Genomic DNA, 22996 nt, shown 5'->3' on the forward strand with positions numbered 1-22996 from the left:
TGCCTCCAGTGTCAATCTGGCTTTGACGTTTAATTTTAAAAGTATCTTAACAGTTCTACTGACAGTAAAACAGAAAGCAGCTACAAAACTGATTTTGTCTTATTTAATGCTGGAAAAAGCATATTGCCTGAAGGTAGAATTATTTTGAGGAAAATCATCACTCCTCTACCTCCAGTGATATTGGCAGTGCTGAAAATGAAACATTTTCACTAGTTCAAGATATTGGGTTTGGCTCAGAAACAGAAATAATAAGAAAATTGGATTGCTGTGAATAGAGAACTTTTATTGGAATGTATAGTTACCATCTTACATAAAAATGCACTCTGCTGAGGGTTGTGTGTGTGTGCCTTTTCACTCACATTACATATGCATATGGATAAATAACACATGTTGAAGCATTAGCCTATTGTGTTTTATTATTTTTTATTGGAAAAATATTTCGAGACTTTAAATGACATTGTGGTTTTTTTAAAGATATGATTTTATAAAATAAAATATTAAAAAAATAAAGATTTATTCATTTATGCGTACAAGAACTGGGGTACAGGCCAGAGGTGTGGGGGGTGAGAGGATACACCAGAGACAGAGTGAGGAACAGAACAGGCAGACTGACTGAAATACACTGCTGAGGGGAGCAGTGGACTAGACAGGAGAGGTCTGCTGCGCCATGTGGGTAGCTCCCCAGCCGGCCAGGGATCGAACTCATGCTGCAGAGGCTGTGGACTGCTTCACAGTGCGGTGCTCAACCTCTTGCACCACCAGGGAGGCCCCACTGTGTTTTGACTTTATGCAAAACAATTCTATTTTTAATATCAGACTATTCGCAGTAGATAGAATTAATATTTTCACCATGTTACCCTAATAAACTGTTTTGACATTATTTAAATGTGACGCACTGATGAAACTATACAGAACTTGAGCAGATTTCTTTATATTGTTTTCAGTGGATTAGATTGTATTAGACAATGAAAGGTGAAATCCCTCATTACCCTTCAGATTTCAAATTAGTTGGGTTATGTACATTATGTTAGATTTAGCATAATCAAATTATAATCCAATTATTCTTGCCATTAAAAGACTTTGGGTAGCCATGTCTTAGACTACCCAGGAGCGAGCTGAAGGCCTGGTGACTTCTTAGATGCTCTGCATTTTCCAGCTTTCCTGTGGCTAATGGAGGCCTCTGGGTAGGTTTGTATCCAGGTGATTGTGCACTGTGGTGTTTTCCCAGCAAACTTTTTTTTTTTTTTTTTTTACTTGAGGTGACATTAGTTTACACCATTATTTGTGTTTTGGATGTACAGGGTCTCGCTTCAAGTGTGGATACTGCACATAAGGAAGGGATAGAAAGTTCTTAATTCTAAAATCCATTCCAGTGAATGTTAAGGGAGAGGCCCCAGGTGAGGGTAACACAGAAATGTGGCGTGTTCCTCCCAGAGGGGTTCAACGCCATGGATCTGGCACTGCGCTCTCCTCCCATGCTGCTCTGTAATTGTCTGTCTCTTACATAGTGGCAGAGGTGATACTGTGATTGGAAAAAGAGCTGGAGGGGAAAAGGAAAAGTATAGGCAAGGTGCAATGAATTGCTTTCCTCCGTGGCCCTCGGGAACAGCTGTGATAAGGGCAGGTGCTCCAGGTATGCAGGAAACAGCAGCCCTCTGGCTGGGAGTCCGGCTGCGCTGGCGTCAGGGTCACCACATGTGATGCCAGCTGTGAAATCCCTTTTTTTTTTCTTCCATGCGCGTGAACTCTGCATCCTTCTGACTCTGCAAAGAGAATGCCTGCATACTGGGTGATGCTTCCTGGGCAGCGATGCTGGGGTTTCAGGATGGTGACTGGTGGGGCGAGGTCCCCACAAGCAGAGGTGTGCGAGCAGGTGTGGGCCACGTAGGCTAGGAAAGCCAGGGGAGTAGAGTATGGTTCTGTGGCCCATGAATTCACAGATGGGCTTCTGGAGATACTCCTCCGAGATGCCCAGAAATAAGGGCAAATTCTGCGGAGCCAGCGCCGTGCTCACACCATCCCACAGGTCAGGGCCGCAGACTCAGAGTCATCTGAGGGGCAGGACTGACGAGCGGTTTTGAGGGTCCTGCTGAAATTGGAAACGATCAATCTGCCCCAGCTGGCAGAGTTATGGGTTTTCTTCCAGGGAAGTTCAGCAACCCAAAAGATGAGAAATATTTGTGATTAGAGAGACTCAGGTCGAAAATATGTTTAGCTGGAAGTAGGGGAACAGGGACATTGCAGAATGACCCCAACAGGGGGATGAACTTTATTAAGAATATAAAACAAAGAAAAGCATGATATTTTTAAAAACATGGAAATACTTAAAAACTTAAGTGAATGAATAGTATATTTAATGGGATAAAACTTGTTAGCAGATAGGAGGATTTAGGATGCAGTTTACAGGACTACAGTGTGTCGAGTGTGGTCAAGCAGGGGTGGTTTACTGAAGAAATATGATGCAGAATCATTTTCATAAAGGAAGACATTCAGAACACTGTCTTATTACTCAGGATAGTGGAATTAGTGGAATTGGAGAGAAAAGATGAGTAGGTCCTCACATCCTTGTGGGAATGAAACTGTAGCTTGATTTTTTTTTTTTAATAGAGGCATGTTTGTTTATTTATTTATTTGTTTGTTTGTTTGTTTGTTTGTTTTGCTTATACATGCACTGGGTACAGTCAGAAGCGTGGGAGGATGAGAGAATGCACCAGAGCCAGAGCGGGGACCAGAGCAGGCAGACTGACGAAATACACTGCTGAGGGGAGCAGCGGGTGGCAGGAGAGGTCTACGCGTCATGTGGGACCCTCACCGGTGGCCGGGGATCGAACCGGTGCTGCAGAGGCTGCAGGCAGCTTTGCAACCCAGTGCACAACTGCTGCGCCACCGGGGAGGCCCTGTAGCTTGATATTTCGAAGATAAATTAGCTAAGGAGAGAGCAGTAGCTCCTCTTAATATCCTCGAATCTCACCCATCAAAACAAGAGAACTCTCATTCACAAGGCAGTTGGCATGCGTAAGGGGCGCAGTGTAGAAGGTGCCAGCATCCTCCATGTCCTTGGGGCCTGGCAGGGTTGGCTTTGTTTGCCTGGGACAAGAGGGAAGGGAGAGAGGGAAGTCCTTTGGGCAAGAGGAATCAGACAGCAGCCCTGGAAGTGGGACACTGCAGAGTCGCTTACTTTCCATCAGTGGAAATCCAGAAGGTGCTGCATAATCGCAGGGAATCTGGGAAATAGAGTTCAGCTATGTGCACAGATCAGAGGTGAGATAGGAATATTGGTAAGCGTCCACGTTCTCTGCCCCAGAAGGCGATGGTGGAAAAAAAAAAAAAAAAAAAAAAAAACACAAAACACTGTTGTGGGGTATGAGTCTCCAAGAAATCGATCCTACCATGAAGAACAAAAGTAAAAAGCTATAGTTGTATTCTGGAAGAGATTGTACTATATATCTGGGAAAATTCTTAGCTTGTCCCCAGAGGAGGATTTTGAAAGAAAATGCATAATTTTCTGAGAATGTTGTCAGTTATTCAGGTAAAACTGGTAAATCTTAAACTAGGATCATGTCAGATGCAAATGAGGAAACAGAATGGATATTAGAGATATTAAGGACATTGACTGCATAACTTCTGGAGGCTGACTGAACGTGTGAATGAGACTAGCAGATTAGACCTGCCCTGGCTGAGTGAATCCATTTACCAAGATAAGGAAAATAGGAGACAAAAACACAGAAATCTCTTGCATTGAGATTTCTAGATAGATGTGTTTTGGTGTGTGATTTGAATTTTGGTTTTTGTTTGTTTTTAAAGATTTATTTATACAAGAACTGTGGTACAGGCCAGATGCGAGGGAGGGTGAGAGGATTCACCAGGGACAGAATGGGGAGCAGAACAGGCAAACCTAATGAAATACACTGCTGAGGGGAGCAGCAGGCGAGACAGGAGAGGTCTGCTGCGCCATGTGGGTATCTCCCTGGCCAGGGGATCGAACTCGTGCTGCGGAGGCTGCAGATTGCTTCATAGTGTGGTGCTTAACCCCTTGTGCCACCAGGGAGACCCTAACATGAAATTCTTAATGAAAGTCATTGTCAATGTAGAATTCACTGCCCAACCAAACAAGTGTTCAAATCTGAGAGTAGAATAAATTAATATATTTCAGATATTGAAAGATCCAGAAAACTTACGTTTACCCATTGCTTCATTAAAAATCAATAAGGGATGAAAAGGCAATAAAAGGTTCCTTCTCAAAATCCCAGACTAAAATCTTCAGCTGCTGACTTGACATTTCCAGCTGTGTGTTTCATAGATGTTTGGAAATTATAACGTTTAAAACAATTTGTTTCACCCCAGAATCTACTGTTCCCACAATCATACACATTTCAGTTCCCCTGAAGATTTACCTTCGGCTAATTTTGACTTCTTCACATTGAGGTCTATTTAGTCAGCAAAGCCTATTGGCTCAGTCTTTAAAATACATACAGACGCTCACCATTTCTCATTACTTCCAGGGCTGGACCCCAAGCCACCAGGGTGTCTCATGTGGTCCATTGCAAGAGCTCCCTAACTCACTTCCATGCGTCCATCCTTGTCTCCTACTGTCTAGTCTCTTCCCTCCCATCGTTTCTCAAAGTACCTTTTCACAGAATCAGAGAGGTCAATACTATTTTTGTAAGAATACCACGAGTCATTTTCCTCTTTAACTCTCCTTCCCTCGTAAGTGTACAGTGAACAGACTGAATGCCAGGCATTAAAGAGGGTCAAATATAAAACAAACAAACAAACAAACAAAAAAAAACAAAACAAAGGAACTGGCGAAACTAAACTAAAAAAATATTATTATGCCAGTGTTCCAAACACAGACTATTAGCAAACAGACAGACTATTAGCAAACAGAGTAAAGGAGGCTCTTGATTTATTTTAATTTTTTAAATATTTATTTATTTATTTATACAAGCACTGGGTACAGTCAGAAGCGCAGGAGGGTGAGAGAATTCACTGGAGCCAGAGAGGGGAACAGAATAGGTAGACCCCCGGTGGCTGGGGATCGAACCAGCGCTGCAGAGGCTGTAGGCAGCTTCGCAGCCCAGCGCTCAACTGCTGCGCCACCAGGGGAGGCCCGATTTATTTTAAATTTTAACTTGCATCATAACTATCATGTTTTATGAGGATTAGTGTAAATTCAAACTATTACTTTGTGAAATAAAATATTGAAACTCATAAATTCTGATAGAGAAGCTTGAATGTCTCCTTTCCTTATGGTGGAAAGGTTTTCTAGGGAATTGCAAGGAATAAGGAAGTACGGGAGCACCTGGTGAAGAAGGGACAGGGCCAGCAGGGGAGAGCTTGACCTTGCACACTCCATCTTTACGTTTGTGATGACTGTATGGAAATGAAGACATCTTAATTACTCATGGACCCTAGTATTAAGGAAAACAGACTTAAAAATCCAAATAGAAGTGACTTGTTTCATACCTCAGAAATGGACACTCTCTCAGGCAGTCTGTAAATCCCTAAAATTTCAGAAATGTGTTTATGCAATAACATTTGATCTTCATGTACAAAAAGAAATAGAGATATATTTTATTTATTTTTTTAAAGATCTGTTTTATTTATATAAGAGCTCGGGTGTGGGCCAGAGGTGTGGGAGGGTGAGAGGATTCACCAGAGACAGAGTGGGGAACAGAACAGGCAGACTGACTGAAATACACTGCTGAGGGGAGCAGTGGGCGAGACAGGAGAGGTCTGCCGCACCATGTAGGTATCTCCCTGGCTGACTGGGAATTGAACCCGTGTTGCAGAGGCTGCGGACAGCTTCACAGTGCTGTGCTCAACCCACTGCACCACCGGGAAGGCCCAATAGAGATGTATTTTAAAAGCATACCTGTACCTGAGCTCTGAGGAAGTTAAAAGTTGAGAAAATATTTACCTACTATGGAAATAAGGAACATAAAGCATATGAAGAACTTAATAGCCCCCCCATATTTAAGAATAATATATGCAGGTCTTAACAGACTGATTGTATTACATAAGCTTTAATAATTGCTAATAATTTCAATGATTGTTTTGTTATATGGATTCAGAACTAAGTGCTGAAAGAATGGTTGGATCACTGCTTGAGGTTGATGGGGTAACATTGATCTATAATATTGTAAAGGAAGAATCCATCTGCTCTTACTCATTTCAGTTATCTCTAGGAAAGAAAAGGCTGAATTGAAAAACATATAGGATGCATTTGGAAGAACACATTGAAAAGATTGGATTTCTAAAAAAAAAGGAATGAATTGAAATATAAGATGAAATAGTGATTATAAGATGAATCTAGCTACTCTAGAAGTTGAAGTCCCCAATCTAAGAATTATATTGAAAGTAGCTGCAAATTAATGGCAAATAATCACTGATTATTATTTTTTTGCACTGAGTGCAAAAATTATTATTACCTATTGCACTGGGTGCAAATAGTCAAAGTGGCCAGGGCACTAAGAATAGGCAAATGAGATTATTTTAAATCTACTGATTTTTAGGTTGATTTAAACATAAAAGGGTAATGAATACTTTAGTAAAAGGTGATAGACTCCTTATCAGACTAGACAGATTCATACTTGCAAACTATCTTATCCTTCATTCCTATTGTCACTAATATGTGGAATATAGAGTAACTAAACTAGGATCAGATAAAAACAAACTTAAAAACTAACCCTTAAACCACACCTTACGAGAGAAATCCTATATGGTCAAAAAATGAATGAGGATGTAAAATAATAGTCCCTCGTTTTTTCTATACCTATATCTGTATATAAGTTCTTAAATAATTTGACTGCAAAAACAAAAACAAAAAAGCACTAATCCTTGAAAGCTGACTATACACTTGAAGCATTCAGAGTGGGTGGGGTGGGGTGTGGGTGGGATGGGGTGGGGTGGGGTGAAGAGTAGAACAAAGAGAGAAGGTAGCACAATGGACTGTTGTGGGTGATTTGGTGGTGGGTGCATTGTGGTGGCAATGCCTGATAGGGTATCCAAGTATTACCTCAATTAAAAATTAATTAAAAATATATTGGAAGGCAATGAAAAACATAAAATAAAATATGCTATCCTTCATTCTTAATGATGTGCTGTTAAAAATTATACCAATGATACCATCAGAGAAATTGCCAGATAAACTTTTTTTTCATGGAGCTGAGGTTAAGAGTATCTCAAGAGGAAGAAAAAAGAGAAGGTAATTTAAATCTTTTAATCTGTAGCACTTGACACATTATCCATCTAAGCCTAAAATCAATACTGTAAGTCAGATGTTGTTGTATATCTGGGGATGGTTAATTGTGTACCAAGTTCACTAGGATACAGAGTACCCAACAGTCTCCCAAACATGATTCCGGATGTTTCTGTGGGCATATTTTGTATGATTTTAACGTTTAAATGGATAAACTGAGTAATGCCATATGCTCTCCCTAATGCCAGTCAGTTAAAGATGTGAATAGAACTAAAGGTTGAACCTCCCTGAGTAAGAGGGGATTTCCTCAGGCCTGGCTGCTGTCAAGCAAGAACATCAGATTTTTCCTGCCTTCACACTCAAACTCACATGCTGCCTGTTCTTGAATCCTGAGCTTGCCAGTCTTCAGACTAGCACTCAGCCTGTTGCCTGGATTCCAGTGGTGGGTCTCCAGCATGCAAACAAACTGCAGCTCTTGGAATGTGTTTGCCACCATAATCAGAGGAGTCAGTTTCTTATAATAAATGTATCATCCATCGGTCCATCCATCCACCCTGCCCGCTCTGCCCACCCATTCCCCTGCCGGTCACCCTTCCTTATGGTTCTTTTTTTTTCTGGAGAAACTTGACTAATACACTTTTAGATTAGAGGAAATTACCAAAGCAACTGTACCCCACACAGCTGGATTTGTGAACTAAGAGTCCTTTCTCCATCTTAGTGACTAGCACTTCAAATAGCTTGGCTATGTCACCTTGACTCCTGCCTAGTCTAGAAGATAATCTTAAACTATCAAAAGATGTGGTTGAATAGGAGAAATTAAAACTCACATACACCAAGGCACATAATGAAAGGACCAATTAAAAAAAAGAGAAACTGTAACAACACACAAATATCATGCATGGGGTTCATTCATTCATACCTTTCTTAAATACCCATGGAGCACTTTCTCTGTATCAGGCACTTTTCTTAGTAATTGAAGTTACAGAAGTTAAAAAAAAAAAAAAAATCTCTTGTCTCATAGTTCCTATCTCCTCGGAGAACGTCAGTCAATAAACAATATAATTAAGGGAAAACAGTACATTCAGTGTGGACAATACTAACAATTTAAGAGCAATTACTCAGGGAAAACTTCATTTGAAGAATGACTTAAAGGAGATGAGGCAGGTAGCAATGCAAACACCTGGTAGAAGAGAATTTTTTAGTAGTCCTCAATTTGTTGTTGTGCTTTTGTTTGTATTGTCTTTCTAAGCTCCTTGTAATTGTGGTAAAATTCAAATAGCAGAAAATTAACCATAAAAATATACAATTCAGGCCCGCCCTGGTGGAACAGGGTTTTAAGTCTTACCACTATGAAGCTGTCACCAGCCACTGCATCATGCACTCCATCCCTGACCAAAAAGTTGACCCACACGGTGCAGCAGACCTCTCCTGTCTCGCCTGCTGCTCCCCTCAGCAGTGTATTTCAGTATACATGCCTGTTCTGCTCCCCATTCTGTCTCTGGTGAATCCTCTCACCCCCCACACTCTGGTCTACACCCTAATTCTTGTATGCATAAATAAATAAAATAAATCTTTAAAATGTACAATTCAGTGTCGTTTAACATATTCATAATGGTGTGCAGCTATCACCTTTATTTAGTTCCAAAGCATTATAGTAAACCCAAGAAAAATTTTGTATACACGTTAACAGTCATTGTTATATTCCTCCAGCCTCTGGAAACTGCTAATGTGCTTCTATCTCTGTGACCTGACCTCTTCGTCATACATATAAGTGGAATCGCTCAATATCTGGCCTTTTCTGCCTGACTTACACTTTATATCACTTAGTATAATGTTCTCAAGGTTCATTCATGTTGTGACAAAGGACAGTGAAAATGTCTATAATGACAGAATTCATCAGATGTTAGGGAAAAAGTAAGGTCACAGTGGCTAGAATGCAGAATATGTGGAGAAAGGAACAGAAGATGAATTTTGACAACCTGGGTCTGAGTATGTGGGAGATTAGTTAGTAAGTGTGAACAATGTGGAGAGAAATTTTAACTCAGCAACAGCATCATGGGAAAGGGATTTAGAGACAAAGAAGGACTTCCTGGTACTTAGTGTGGGCAGAGATTTCTCACATCACTGGGAAATTTGAAAGCCAGGAGGAAAAACAAGGGAGATTATTGTCTGAAAGACCAGGAAGGGCTATTGTAGGTTCCACAACATCGCAAAGGCAACAGTGACGTATAGAAACTCTGGAATAAAGACTGTAATCCAGGGCCAGAGTCAACAAGATCTTCAAATGACATACCAAGAATAATTGCAATAGACTAAAGGACAAATTTCAATACAATTGCCAAGGGATCTCACCAGCTCATGGCTGACTTTTACAGACTAGTCAAAGTGTGATTTATAGATAGATTAGGACAAGAAGGATTGAGAGAATTGACAACTTTCCCCTTTTCCTTAATATCTTGTGCTATGGATTGCTTGGGAGAACATAGCCGTCTTTACCTGTGGAAAGTTCAGAGAAGTTCTTGACAGTTTTTGACAGGAAAGGTGATTTTGCATGGTCAGATTTCAAAATAGATGGGTTTTATCTGCCCTTGGAGAGCCCCAGAGAGATGTTCTTTGGTTTTGGAAATTTTGGGTATGATGAGGAGGAGTATGTCTATGAGAGAAAGAGAATCCAACAGCCCCATGGAAAATCTCCTACAATACTCAGATGGCCGGTACTGTACCCGTCGGTTCCAGCGTGCTGTGTCCTGTTCCAACAGCTATAGCTTCGATGAGATACGAATCTTAACCCCTGCATGTGGAATCAGAAGACAGTACTCTGTGGATTCAGAACCTGGAGTCCTTGTTTCACTGCTCTCTAAATATTTGTCCATTTTTCAGCTATACCCTAAGACACTATACTGGAAGCTAAGGATAAATATATTCAATTTTTTTATTAAATAAGAGTTTACCTATGAAATTGAATATTTTTTAAAGTGGACATATTTCAGCATTACAAAAGAATTTTTTTTTTTTAAAGATTCATTTATTTATTTATACAAGCACAGGGTATAGTCAGAAGCATGGGAGAATGAGAGAATTCACCGGAGCCAGAGCAGGGAACAGAACAGGCAGACTGATGAAATACACTGCTGAGGGGAGCAGCGGGCATGGCAGAAGAGGTCTGCACGCCATGTGGTACCCTCGCAGGCAGCCAGGGATCAAACCAGCACTGCTTCGCAGCCCAGACCTCAGCCACTTCGCTACCAGGGGAGGCCCTACAAAGGGATGATTTTCTTACAGTCAGGTTTTCGCATTGATTCAACATAAACTTTAGAGGGGTTAAGAATTTTATTGGTACATTCTCTAAGGATAGCCCGAAATAGTTTGGTAGTGAAGATACATAGAAAGTTAAAATGGTGTTACTTGTTTAACTTCTGTTATAATAGCCCCAAGATGAATCAAGCACACAAGTATCCCTCTCACTCTCTCCCCTGCTCCCCACCACCCCAACACACGCTTCATCTTTCCTTCTGTAAAGGCTGATGTTTCTCATTGTCAGGTTAGTTTCCTTAATGTAGTGACTCAGAAGCATCCATGTTGTGGATCTGCCATTCTCAGAAAGTTGCTTGTCATTACTCGCACTGTGAATTGAAGAACCCATTCTCTTTAAGATTCCAGGCCTATGTAGTGTAGACATCACCGCTACTCACTTATTTGAACTCAGCCACATGACAAAGTTTAACTGCAAGAGAGGTTGCTATATTAAGTTTTAGCTAAGGAAAGGGGGGAATATTTCTTGGTAAAATAGGTGCATTGGTAAATACTAATAAGGAGGTAATTTGGTAAAGAGCCACATTAGCCACTGGCCATTCATTGCCTAGGTGAGCATATAAGTGCCCTATATGATTCCATGTGCCACATTTCACCCAAACATCATCGTAAACTTTATAAACTCATTGGAAATATATTGTCTCTTGATAGGTTATAATTATAATGGTCCTATAAATAACAAGTAGTTCTGTGAAATTGATCTAGTGCTGATACTAGTGTCTTAGAATGCAGTGTGAACATTGGACATCTATTTTTGTCAGTTGTTTAGCAAAATTTCTCAAGAAATCTTTCCATCTAGGATAAATATGTTCATTCTGAGTTAGAAAAATTAACACCTGTTATAACAAAACTCCTGTTCTAGTTATTCTGTATAGCAACTGAAGGTAATTAGCAGTGAGGAACCTGGCCTCCTAATAATTCCTATGGGCAAAAAGTCACTAAGTCTTTGCTAAGGCACAGCTGCAAAAATAAATAAATAAATAAATAAATAAATAAATAAATAAATAAATAAAAAATAAAATCACATCCTCTGAATACTGTATTCCTGGCAGGGTGGCTTTTTTTTTCTGATCACCACAGTGGCAGGGCCTCCCCAGGTGGCACAGAGGTTGAACAGTGGGCTGCAAAGCTGCCCACAGCCTCTGCAGTGCCAGTTCGATCCCCGGCCACCGGCAAGGGTCCCACATGGTGCGCAGTCCTCTCCTGCCGCCCGCTGCTCCCCTCATCAGTGTATTTCGTCAGTCTGCCTGTTCTGCTCCTGGCTCTGTCTCTGGTGGATCCTCTCACCCTCCCGCGCTTCTGACTGTACCCAGTGCTTGTATAAATAAATAAATAAATCTTAAAAAAAAAAAAAAAGAGAGAGAGACAGTGGCAGATGTTTTGTATCCAGAATATAAGCAGGATCTGAAGCTAGGAAAACACATTTTATAAAATACAATTGACTAAACCTAATTTTTATCCCCTGGGAAAATGAAAGGTAGAGTTATATCAGGAAGCTATTCAGATGACACAGGCATTGGATAAATGACATCTGACCAGGAACTCGTGAGCAGATGCTATTTTAGAATAACTGTATGACAATGTGTGGCGGCTAATATGGATTTGTATCCTGACATGGTGCTTAAGGTTTAGGGTTCCTGTCACAATTTAAAGGAATGAATTTAAGACACTCAGCAGCCACTTGTTTTTCTTAGTTCTGAAATCCTGCTGGGCACTTGTTCCAGATCCCCTACCTGCAGTATTACCTATCGCTTCATTAGGATTCAGTTCTGCTCTCTGGTGGGGCCTCCTCAGTTCTGCTGACCCTTGCCAGATCCAGCCTTCCTCCGCTCAGCTTTCTCTCTGGTTTAGCTGGTGTAGGATGGCCTGCTTGCAGTCGCGGGCCTGGCTTCCTGAATCTCCTGTTCTCTAGGTATCTGGTTCAGGTTTATTCATGGGGTAGTGGCAATTTTTTTTGAAACCTGAACTGTCACTTCTGCTGCCTTACCTGGGCCAAAAGCTGTCCCATGTACAGTTCAGATTCAAGCTGTGACATCGTCAATCACATGATAACTGGAGGATGGAGAACTGGTGTCCTTTTTACAATCTATGTGCAACCAGAAGTATAAAATATTAAAAATATTAAAAACATAAAAAATAAATATTACAGCTCAGAGAAGTATATTTTGATTGTTATAAGCTTCAAGCAATTCTTTTGGACCCCGAATGTTCATGTTTTGGCTTTAATATTTCTAATTTGAATAAAAAATGGAAAAAAATAGTTTAATCTATATTTTTAATGTTTCTTATAAGGAACATTTTTCAGAAATCAATGATTCCTAGGAGCATGAACTTTAGTAAAAGGTGAGAAAGAATTTAGATATGTGTAATTAAGGTTACTGAAAGGAGGCTTTCATGGAACAATATAACGCGTAGAATTTTTTACAGAATCTATGGTATATTTATCATCAGTAAACTTATAAGACTTTCTGTGGTCAATTTCAAATCCAACTTAAAGATGAATCTTGAAATTATTCCATTGTAAGATGAATATTTTTTCTGAGTCTGTAGGTTGCCTTTTGGGTTTTGTGATGGCTTTCTGCTAGGTGGACCTTGAGGTGATTATGTTAAGTGAAGTAAGTCAGAATGTAAAAGATTCTGGAAGATTTCACTTATCTGCAGTATTTGTGTGTGTGTGTGTGTGTGTGTGTGTGTATAATATATATATATATATATATATATATATATATATATATATGGAGAGAGAGAGAGAGAGACTGGCAAAGCACAGCAAAAACAATTAGATTTTGGAAAAAAGATTTTGGTTTCCAGAGAAGGTAGGGGGAGAGAGAGTAAACTACATGCATATGTGAGGTGTAAAATGTAGCCCCAAAGTTATATGGACTCAAGAATTATTTTTTATTTTTTTATTTTTTAAAGATTTATTTATTTATTTATTTATGCATTTATTTATTTATTTATTTGTTTGTTTATTTATACAAGCACTGGGTACAGTCAGAAGCGTGGGAGGGTGAGAGAACCGACCAGAGCCAGAGCAGGGAGCAGAGCAGGCAGGAGGACCGAAGTACACTGCTGAGGGGAGCAGCGGGTGGCCGAAGAGGTCTGCGCACCATGTGGGACCCTCCTCTGGTGGCCGGGGAGCAGCCGGGGATCGAACCGGTGCAGCAGAGGCTGCAGGCAGCTTCACAACCCAGTGCTCAACCGCTGCGCCACTGGGAAGGCCCAAGAATTATTTTTTAAAAAGATAACTCTTACATGCTTAAAAAGTAATTGTATTAGAGCATAAAAAATTAAGAGTCAAATTAGTTGACAACTAAGGAAGGAGTTTTGTAGAAAATCGAAGGAGGAGGATTTAACTAGTCTTTCTAAGTGATCAAGAGAATTTTCTTGGAGAATGAACAGCAGAAACTAAAACTAAGAAAATAAAAGCACAGCGTATAGTCAAGAGGTCAGCGAGAAATCTAGTTGGAGTGTGGGAAAAGTGGCTGAAATAAATGTATGTGTGTATGTATGTATTTTTAAATATGCTCAGCTTCTTTTATGTGGAGGGCTCTTTTCTCATGTGTGTCTCCTGAGTATCCTTTCAAGTTCTTAGTCTTGTTATAGGGCAGCCCCGATATTGAACAGGTTGCCTCGCTGTGGGTCCTCACCCCCGCGCTTAAAGGGACTTATGAATACCCCACTACAGGCACACACAAAAGGTTAATAAAAGGTTTATTTACAAGGGAAAAGGAAATATGGAAAATGTACAACTCAGGGAGAAAATAGGGAAATAAAATCTTTAATGCATCCTACCCGATCTGCCGACCTGGAAACCCAAAGGCACTCTCAGAGCTGGCTGCACGCTGCGAGCTGGCGGGGAGCCAAAATGGGGGACCCCTCCAAAGCCCAAGTGTCTGGCTTTATACCAACCTGGCTGCTGAACCCCACCCTCAGGTCCCAGCCACCTTCCCTTTGGTGGTGATGGGATTTGGAGTTCCCAGTGTCTTTGGCTTTGGCCTGGGGTGGGGGTGGAGTCCACAAAGCCTGTATGGGATTAGCTTTAGGACATCCTTTTCCCCCTAACAGTCTCAGCCTCTTACCCTTCTGTTCTTTAGAGGACTGTGGGGAACATCTTAGTCATGCTCCTAAAGTTTAATTTCGTAAGACGGGTTTCTGAGTTAAAGTTACCTTACATTTGTGAAAAAAGCAAGTCTACTAATTCCCTATGTAGCTCAACAGGCTCTATTTTTATTTTATCTGAAAATGTTGTCCAGTAGTCAGTATGCCTTTCATCACCTTGAATTTTTCAAATTATATATATGTATTATATAAATGTATATATATGAGATCTGCAAGCGGCAGAGAGGAATTTGTATTTCCCTATCACTGATATGGGACATCACTGGAAAGTCTGAAGAAGAGGAGAAACTTTATTTAACTATTTTTTTTTTAATTTGAATCTTAACATTATTTAGTATTATTTGCTTTCATTATTTTGGTGTGTAATTTAGATTAATCAAGGTTGAGAGGCTTTAAATGAAAGTGGTAATTGTTAAACATGTAAATTACCAAAATGTAAAACACTAAAAAATGATGCATAATAATAAGATGTTTAAGAACATATAGATGAGGCGTATTTTGCATTTGAATTAAAGGTATTAAGACAGAGGGATCAGCTGGAATTGTTGCCAAGGTTTTATAGACCTGGGAACTGAATACTGAAATGATGGTTTCTATGGAGAAATTGGGTGTATTTGTTATGGGACATTTATAAAAGGAAACAACTGGCAAATTCTATCATCAGCAAGACTGATCAGAAAATACCTGCTGAGGTGGACCCAGGAGGGTGGCACAGGCTACACTAGGGCAGTGTCTTTGTCAGGAAGACCTTGGCTGCCTTCACGGTTGGAAAGATTGTGGCTTCTCCTGATTCAAAACCATACATTATTTCAGAAAAACCACAGAAATTCATTTTGTCAGATAAAGCTGTTAAGAGCAAACAGCCTTCCTTGACAGTTTTCTGCTAAAAGTTCATCCAGGCACAGATTGTAATACTCCCTTCTCCATAGACAGAATTTTGCCTCTATAAATATTGCATCGGCCTATGTTTACAAGCTCTGCTGATGGATGTCTGCAATGTGAGAATACTCAGCTGCACTGCACTTACTTAGAGCAGGCAGGTTTGCCGGGTCTGGGGTGCCCCACTCCCAGTCCTGTAACACCCTGAGTTATTCTCTGACACTGCTGATAAACATGGACAGTGATGGTTTCCTTTATAGATACTATCTCGTGCTGCTTTTATCCCAAGCCCTAATGAGCTTTATGTATCTGTGAAATTCACTGTCCTTTATAGAATTTCAGATTCTGTGTGCTTGGGTAGTGATGGAAACTGTCAAAATAGAATTTGCTCTTTGAGGACAAGTATCAATTATAATCAAAATATTATTAAAAATGCATCCCAACTCTCCTGCACTGTTGGTGGGAGTGCAAACTGGTCCAACCACTATGGAGAGCTGTGTGGAGATTTCTGGACCTACTAAACATAGAGCTTCCATAGGATCCAGCAATTCCACTCCTAGGTATTTACCCAAAGGACACAGAAACATCCATTCCAAAGAGCACCTGCACCACTATGTTTATAGCAGCACTGTTTACAATAGCTAAGCTTTGGAATCAACCCAAATGCCCAAAAATAGATGACTGGATCAAGAAGATGTGGTCCATATACACCATGGAATATTACTCAGCATTCAAAAAAGATAAACACATGCAGTTTGCAGCAACATGGATGGTGCTGGAAGGGATCATGCTCAGCGAAATAAGCCAGAAAGGAACAGAAAAATACCAGATGGTCTCACTCAAAGCAGGAATTTAGAAAACTTAAATAAGGGACCAGGAAAAAGAATAACTATAAGAAAGTGAAAATCAAAATCAACAAACAACTATGAACCAGAGACACTCTATGGGGGTAGGGGCAGGGAGGGGAGGAATTAGGGTCAAAATAAGAGGGTTGCAATTGTATGGGGAATATAAAAATAAAATTTATAATAAAAAAAGGGAAAAAAATGCATCCCAATAATGAGGATCCCAGGGATAACAAGATATATTCATTTAGCAGTGATGTTTTTTTCTCTCCTTTATCAGTGTTATTGAAGATGTATATAATTACATTTTTAGCCCTCGCAACACTCACATTTTCTTCTTCTTTGTTATAACTAAAAAAAAAAAAAATGAAGTAATCTGAGGGTATTTACATATATATTTAATATTTGTAGAACTTTTTTTTTCAATAATCTATGAAGTATTTAGAAAAAGTTGGGGACTATTCTAGATGATGTGGATTAAGCTTCCCAAAGTACTGGATGAAAATCTATATCAAGATATATAGAAACTTGGGGAATAGAAAATCAGAGGGGTCATTTGCCTTGCATAGACAATTGAAGGGAAGCTCCCCAGGAAAGGTCACTTTGAGCTGAGTTTTAAGAATAAATACTTTTCTAGGCTATAATAGGAAACTAATTCTGGGTGGAGGGAATCTTGTACTAAATGTTCTTAAACCAACAACATTTTTCTTGGAGATAATATATGTCCATTATATCCAAAACTCAGAATGTGTCTAGTTTTAACTATTACAGCTGTACTCTAATACTTAGAATATTTAGCTAAATCTGGTATTTGGAAATCATTGAGGGGATTGTAACAACAATGTGTGTGTGTCAGCAAAGGAAACATTTTCTAGGTATGTGTTAGGAGGAAAGGGAAGAAACATGATGATGTTGATTGAAACAATTTGCTGATGTTTTCAGTGATTGAGTGCTCAGAACATATTCTCTTTTTATGGCTTGTAAGAAAGAAAATCTGGAACCTTGTATGAAATTACATATATATTGTCCTTGATTTATGTAAGGATATATTAGGTTTAAGTGAATTGCTCAATTGCCACCTTTTATATTCATAATATCTTACACCTTTTATTGAAGCTCATTTTATGCAAAATACTATAAATCTGAAAGCTTCCAATTGAATTACATTTTATTTTGTGGATATTACGAGAATGTGCAAAATAGAATCTTAGTGCATAGGCCTAGTGCTGATACCTTTTCCTCTCTTTAGCTTTCAGTTTAAGGTATTCATGATCCTACCAGTGTAGCTGTGGAATGTCTACTATGCACCTAAATTTGATTGCAAGCCACCAATTTAAAGTTTAAATTTATTGTTCTATAAGATTAATAAAAAATGCTTTATAAAATTAAAGCTTGAGTTACATTGCTTGATTTTTCTATCTGATAAATATTTAGCTGAATGGTTATTGAATAAATAAATGTTTTGAAATTTCTGTATTATTATCAGATTGCAGAAGGCAGACATGTTTCAGTGTTGTAGTAGTCTAGATTGATTGAAATAGATTGCATTGCTAAATCAGAATATCTGCGAAAGTGCTACAACACATTTTAGAGTATCTCCAGTTTTCCGACACATCAGAAAAAACTAAAATACAAATGGATAACGTCGTATTTATCCATTATCTTATAAAATGTGTTAATATTTTTACTTTCCTAGGAATTGAAATAATATATAGTCATTATTTGCCTTAGAACTAATATAAATTTAAACCAATGCAGAAAATTCCATAGTGATTTTTTTTTATATTATAGCATACTCCTTTTCCCCAATTTTATTATTCCCCATCTCACAACTAATTTTCAGTCTTTCTAAAATTTGTTCTGATAATTATAAATGCCTAAACTAGCCAATGTAATGTATGCCAAAGTAATAGGTACAACCAAATTGTGTCATTTAAATGAAATGTATTCTGTATATCATTACATGTAATAATATTTTCTTTATGTTTAGTGGTCCTCTTAAAATAAAAGTGCTTCCTAATTATACCCTAATCTTTTCCACCTTAATAACGCATGTCTGAAAATGACAGGGGGGCCTTTGCAAATCTCATTAGTTTTTATGTCACTGAAATTCAGTTTCACAAGAGAACTCCTGAGTTTTGGAATGCATCTTTACTTTTATTGCCTTAGCTGATTTTGAGTGTATAATCACTCAATTGGGAAAATAAATGTTTGTGGTTTGAGTTAAAGCTTTTGGTATATTTTCATATTTTGCAGGGATTAGAGTTGGGTGATGATCAGATGGATTGTTTTAGAATATTTGTTTTAATAGTTATTAAAAAAACAATCTTATTTTAGTATTGGGGCAAATGTAGTGAAGCTATATACTTGAAAGAATTTTAAGATTTTTTCCCATAGGTTAATTTTGGTAAAATATTTAGTTCTTATTGCTTGCCAGAAACTGTTATTTAAACCTAAGAAAAAATAACCCTGTTAATCAATTATCAGATTTGTGGTCACAATTATGGAGATGAGAATCGAATTTTGTAAAAAATTGCTCTAAAAATTTTGGAAAACCTTTGTCAGACATCTGTTCCAGGCAATAGAAAGCACCGTCGAATTATATAGAGATCCATTCTCATTTCTTTGAGAAATTGAACAGATTACCAAGTCTTGAAGGCTTTTCTGCATGGGTATTTTTCCATACAAGTGAAAGTGTCAGATTCTCTCTAAATGAGACTTAATTCTGATGGAGGGAAATTGTTATCTGTGGCAGTTGTGTAGAAGTCTCTTCTTGTTCCCACTTGCTTACCTTTCATTTGTTATCAGAGGATATGATATTTGAGGATTCACTCCCACATCAGGGGATGAAAATAACACAATCAAAAATAAATCAGAGATGTCTAGGAATTTTTATAGTCGAATAAGCCAATATTCATCTACTTGGAGATATATACATTTTTCTCTTGAATAATTATTTTCCAAGAAACTAAGACCAGATCATTTTTTTATTGTATTATTTTTCATTGATGTAAAATTGATATACAACATCTGATATGATTCAGAGGTATAGACTCACACATCTTCAGATGTATGTTTGTTTATTTATTTATTTATGTGATAGTGCTGAGACTTTAACCTTAGGCCACCAGGGAGGCCCCTGAAGAATTAACATGTTGATGTAAAAGTCTCCATCCTAACCAGGAGTAGAATTTGATTGTTGAACTAATTCAGAATTATGGAGTTTCTGATGACTGTCAGTGGGTCTGATATATGATGAGTGGACAAGCTAGTGTAAGTTCTATAGACATTTCACCCAAATATTTTTGTGTTGTTTTCATGGGTAAAGAAATTTCACCAATAGAATCACACAGTTAAAAAAAAAAAAAGAAGAAACAAATCTAAAATGAGTGTCTTCCTTCTTTGTTGAAAGAATTCTTTTTCACGTTGACCTTAGTCAAAAGTATATATAAATCTCCCAGGGAAACGTTTCAACATTGAACCTCCCATAGACTTTCAGATGTACCCTGGCACACCGTCATTTTTACAACTTCTATCACTTCAGTTTCCTTTTCATAAAAGAGACTTTTCTGTCTTAGAAAGCTCCTTTTCGATTCCACAAGTTGCAGTGCTAAATTGTCTTTTAAAAGGTATTTTTCACAATAGTCTGAGGATTTATAAACACCTGAGAGTTGAGTGTAATAATACTAAGATGAATAAGGGAACAAGCTGGAATTTAGGAGGTAAACAAACGTGTTTTATTAATAACATGGGAGCACTAGTCTAAGATTCACTCGACAAGTGCATTCACTTTCCCTTAAGCTTTCTGTGCTCTGCTTGTAGATTACTTCAGAATGTCAATTTGGCTTACTGGAGTAAAGGGGCCAGTAAAAAATGAACTCCTTTTTTGTATCTGTTATCTACCCTGAGTGGAAAGTTTGAATGAGTTGGATGATTTAGTTAAAAATAAGAAGTGAAGTTTGGTTTTCATATCTGGGATATCCAGTGTGTAACTTATTTGTAAAAGGTATATTTGTCATTGATGATTCCTTGTACATTTAATTTAATTAGTCAAAGTGTTCAAAATAATATTGACAAGGCAGAACATATTTCCTAAAGCTCTAACGTTTTGCCTAAGATTGAATGATTTCTGGCTTGTAGGAGAACATTCCGGAAATGATGATGTATCTCCTACTGACGATACTGAGCAGAGTAGATCCATTGTTGGTCTTGTCTGTGTCGTGTGACATATCATCAACAATCAGAAGGCAGAAAGAATTAAAAGCATAAAGATGGATCACAGAAGCCTTTCCCCTATAGCAGCAAGATCGCAGGCAGTAGAAATATAGAACACATATACTGTGAAGCCTGCTTTTTGGGATTGGAAGGTGTGGAGGTATCGCTAAAGGCTTAAAAGTAATCTGATGTTTATGATATCTTTAAAGTTATTATGCAAGTTATATAGCATTAATAAAAACTTGTTCTCATTTTTGTTTCAGTTTCACATATCAAAATTTGGCAAATCTGGATAACGGTGGAGGACTGTAGTTGCCTTGATAGTGGATGTGGTGTGGTGACATGCACCTAAGGTAAGAATCTACACCCCTAAATCATGTACAGTGTTGTAAACCAATGTTTCCACAATAAAAAAAAAATGCAATTTAAAAAGCCCCAAGGGGCCTCCCCATTGGCGCAGCAGGTTGAGCACTGTGCTGTGAAGCTGTCTGCAGCCTCGACAGTACGGGTTCAATTCCTGGCTGGCCAGGGAAAGACCCACATGGCGCAGCAGACCCTCCTGTCTTGCCCCGCTGCTTCCCTCAGCAGTGAATTCTGTCTGTCTCCCTGTTCTGCTCCCTGCTCTGTCTCTGGTGAATTCTCTCACCCTCCTGCATCTCTGACCTGTACCCCAGTTCTTGTATGAATAAATAAATCGTTATTTTTTTAAAGATTTATTTATTTATTTATTTATACAAGGACTGGGTACAGTCAGAAGCGCGGGAGAATGAGAGAATCCACCAGAGCCACAGCTCTGGAACAGAACAGGCAGACTGATGAAACACATTGCTGAGGGGAGCAGCAGGTGTGGCAGGAGAGGTCCCTCGCCAGTGGCCGGGGATTGAACCGGCGCAGCAGAGGCTGCGGGCAGCTTCGCAGCCCAGTGCTCAACCGCTGCACCATCAGGGAAGGCCCTAAGTAAATCTTAAAAAAAAAAAAAAAAACACGGTTTTTAATAGGCAAGTTTACACAATGGAAACTTGCACTCAGTCATTTTTATGGGTATGGTGAAGATCCAGATATTACAGAGAATAATAAAAACAGTTGAAGTACTGGTATTAAGTCACTGCAGGGTCAAAAGAAATTTGGTCAAGATTACAAATATATTTTAAATCACTATTTTTTATATGTATGAGCTCATGAAGCTTGGAGACTTTTGAAAACATTTCAGTTTTTGTCATTTTCTCTTTTCCCTGATTAGATTTCAGTTTTTCTCTGTTTGTTTTCATGCATTGTGAATTTTGTTCTGGCACTTTGTGAATTACCTGAAAGCAAAAATCTTACCAATTGATTGTTTTCAAACTGTCCAGATAGTGTTTTCATGAAAATGAATGATTGAGAAATTTAAAAGCCATTTGAATGAATTTTTACATTTTCTCAAGTAATTTTATTCTAAAATTATAATTCTTTCAATGTTGCCTAACTATGTTTTTACCATTTTCCTTTCATTGTTAATTCCATAAAAGCAGGCTTTCCAGTGCATTTTAAATGAAATTTCTACCAGTCAGTGTCGTTTTATTGCTATAATCTAAAACAATTTCTGCTTTTAAGGCTAAGCTGTAAAAGGAATCATGTGCAATTTCAGTCATGTTTACTGAGAATTATAAATATAGAAAATTGAACTAAGATGCTAAGAATCATGTGAAATTTTAAAACTCCTTCAAGGTTTGCAAAACTCCCCCCACCCAAGATTTAGATAAAAGGTTGGAAAATGCTTCAAAATTTAATGAAGTTGCGAACACCCCATTTTGTACAAGATTACAAATTATTAAAAGTATATGCCTACAAATAACCAGGGTTAACCAGTATGTCTATTTGAGCAATATGTCATTATGACCAATTTTTGTGTCAACCAGTGCTGCTTCAACTGTTTCTCCTTAAACTGAATAAAATAGGCTTATGTTTGATCGTGTTGCTGATGGAATTTCAAAGCTTAGAGGGGAAATTCTGTTCAAGGCCATCTGCACACAAAAAAATTCTTGCAAAGAAGTTAAGTTTATTTTCTTTATTTTTTTGCAGACTATAGAAGTGTCTCAAATGTCTTCATTTATTTTTATATAGCATTTTTATTTTTATTAAGTTTATTTCCCAACATTGATTATATTTTTTCCTTTGAAACATTGTTTAGAAATAGAATTTTTGAAAATTTTGACACCGGAAGTTTTTTTTTCATTTCATTTTGACTACTGAAGTATTTCCCTGTTGACATCTTTTTTTACTATTATCATTATTTTTTTAGCACCCACAGTCCGTCACCATATTCCATTGCACCATTCCTGTGGTTTTCACCTCTTCCACCCTCTCCTTTTACTCATGGATGCCTCATATTCGTGGTGGTCAGCTTTCAAGGATTGTCTTTTTTTCTTTGTTCTCTTTCTCTATA

General features: G+C 38.4%; 1 protein-coding gene across 5 annotated transcripts in view; it reads left to right on the forward strand.

Annotated features, from left to right (window-relative positions):
- The window catches only part of LOC119243609 (uncharacterized), a 782255-nt gene that overhangs the window by 746893 nt on the left and 12366 nt on the right, over positions 1-22996 (forward strand). For all 5 annotated transcript variants that reach the window (XR_008551531.1, XR_008551536.1, XR_008551535.1 and 2 more), the window contains one exon: positions 20838-20927. The gene's annotated coding sequence lies outside the window, so the exon portion shown is untranslated. The remainder of the gene's footprint in view (positions 1-20837; positions 20928-22996) is intronic.

The sequence above is a fragment of the Talpa occidentalis genome, unplaced genomic scaffold, assembly GCF_014898055.3.
Source record: "Talpa occidentalis isolate TD23 unplaced genomic scaffold, MPIMG_talOcc4v2.1 talOcc4.13, whole genome shotgun sequence".
NCBI lineage: Eukaryota > Metazoa > Chordata > Mammalia > Eulipotyphla > Talpidae > Talpa > Talpa occidentalis.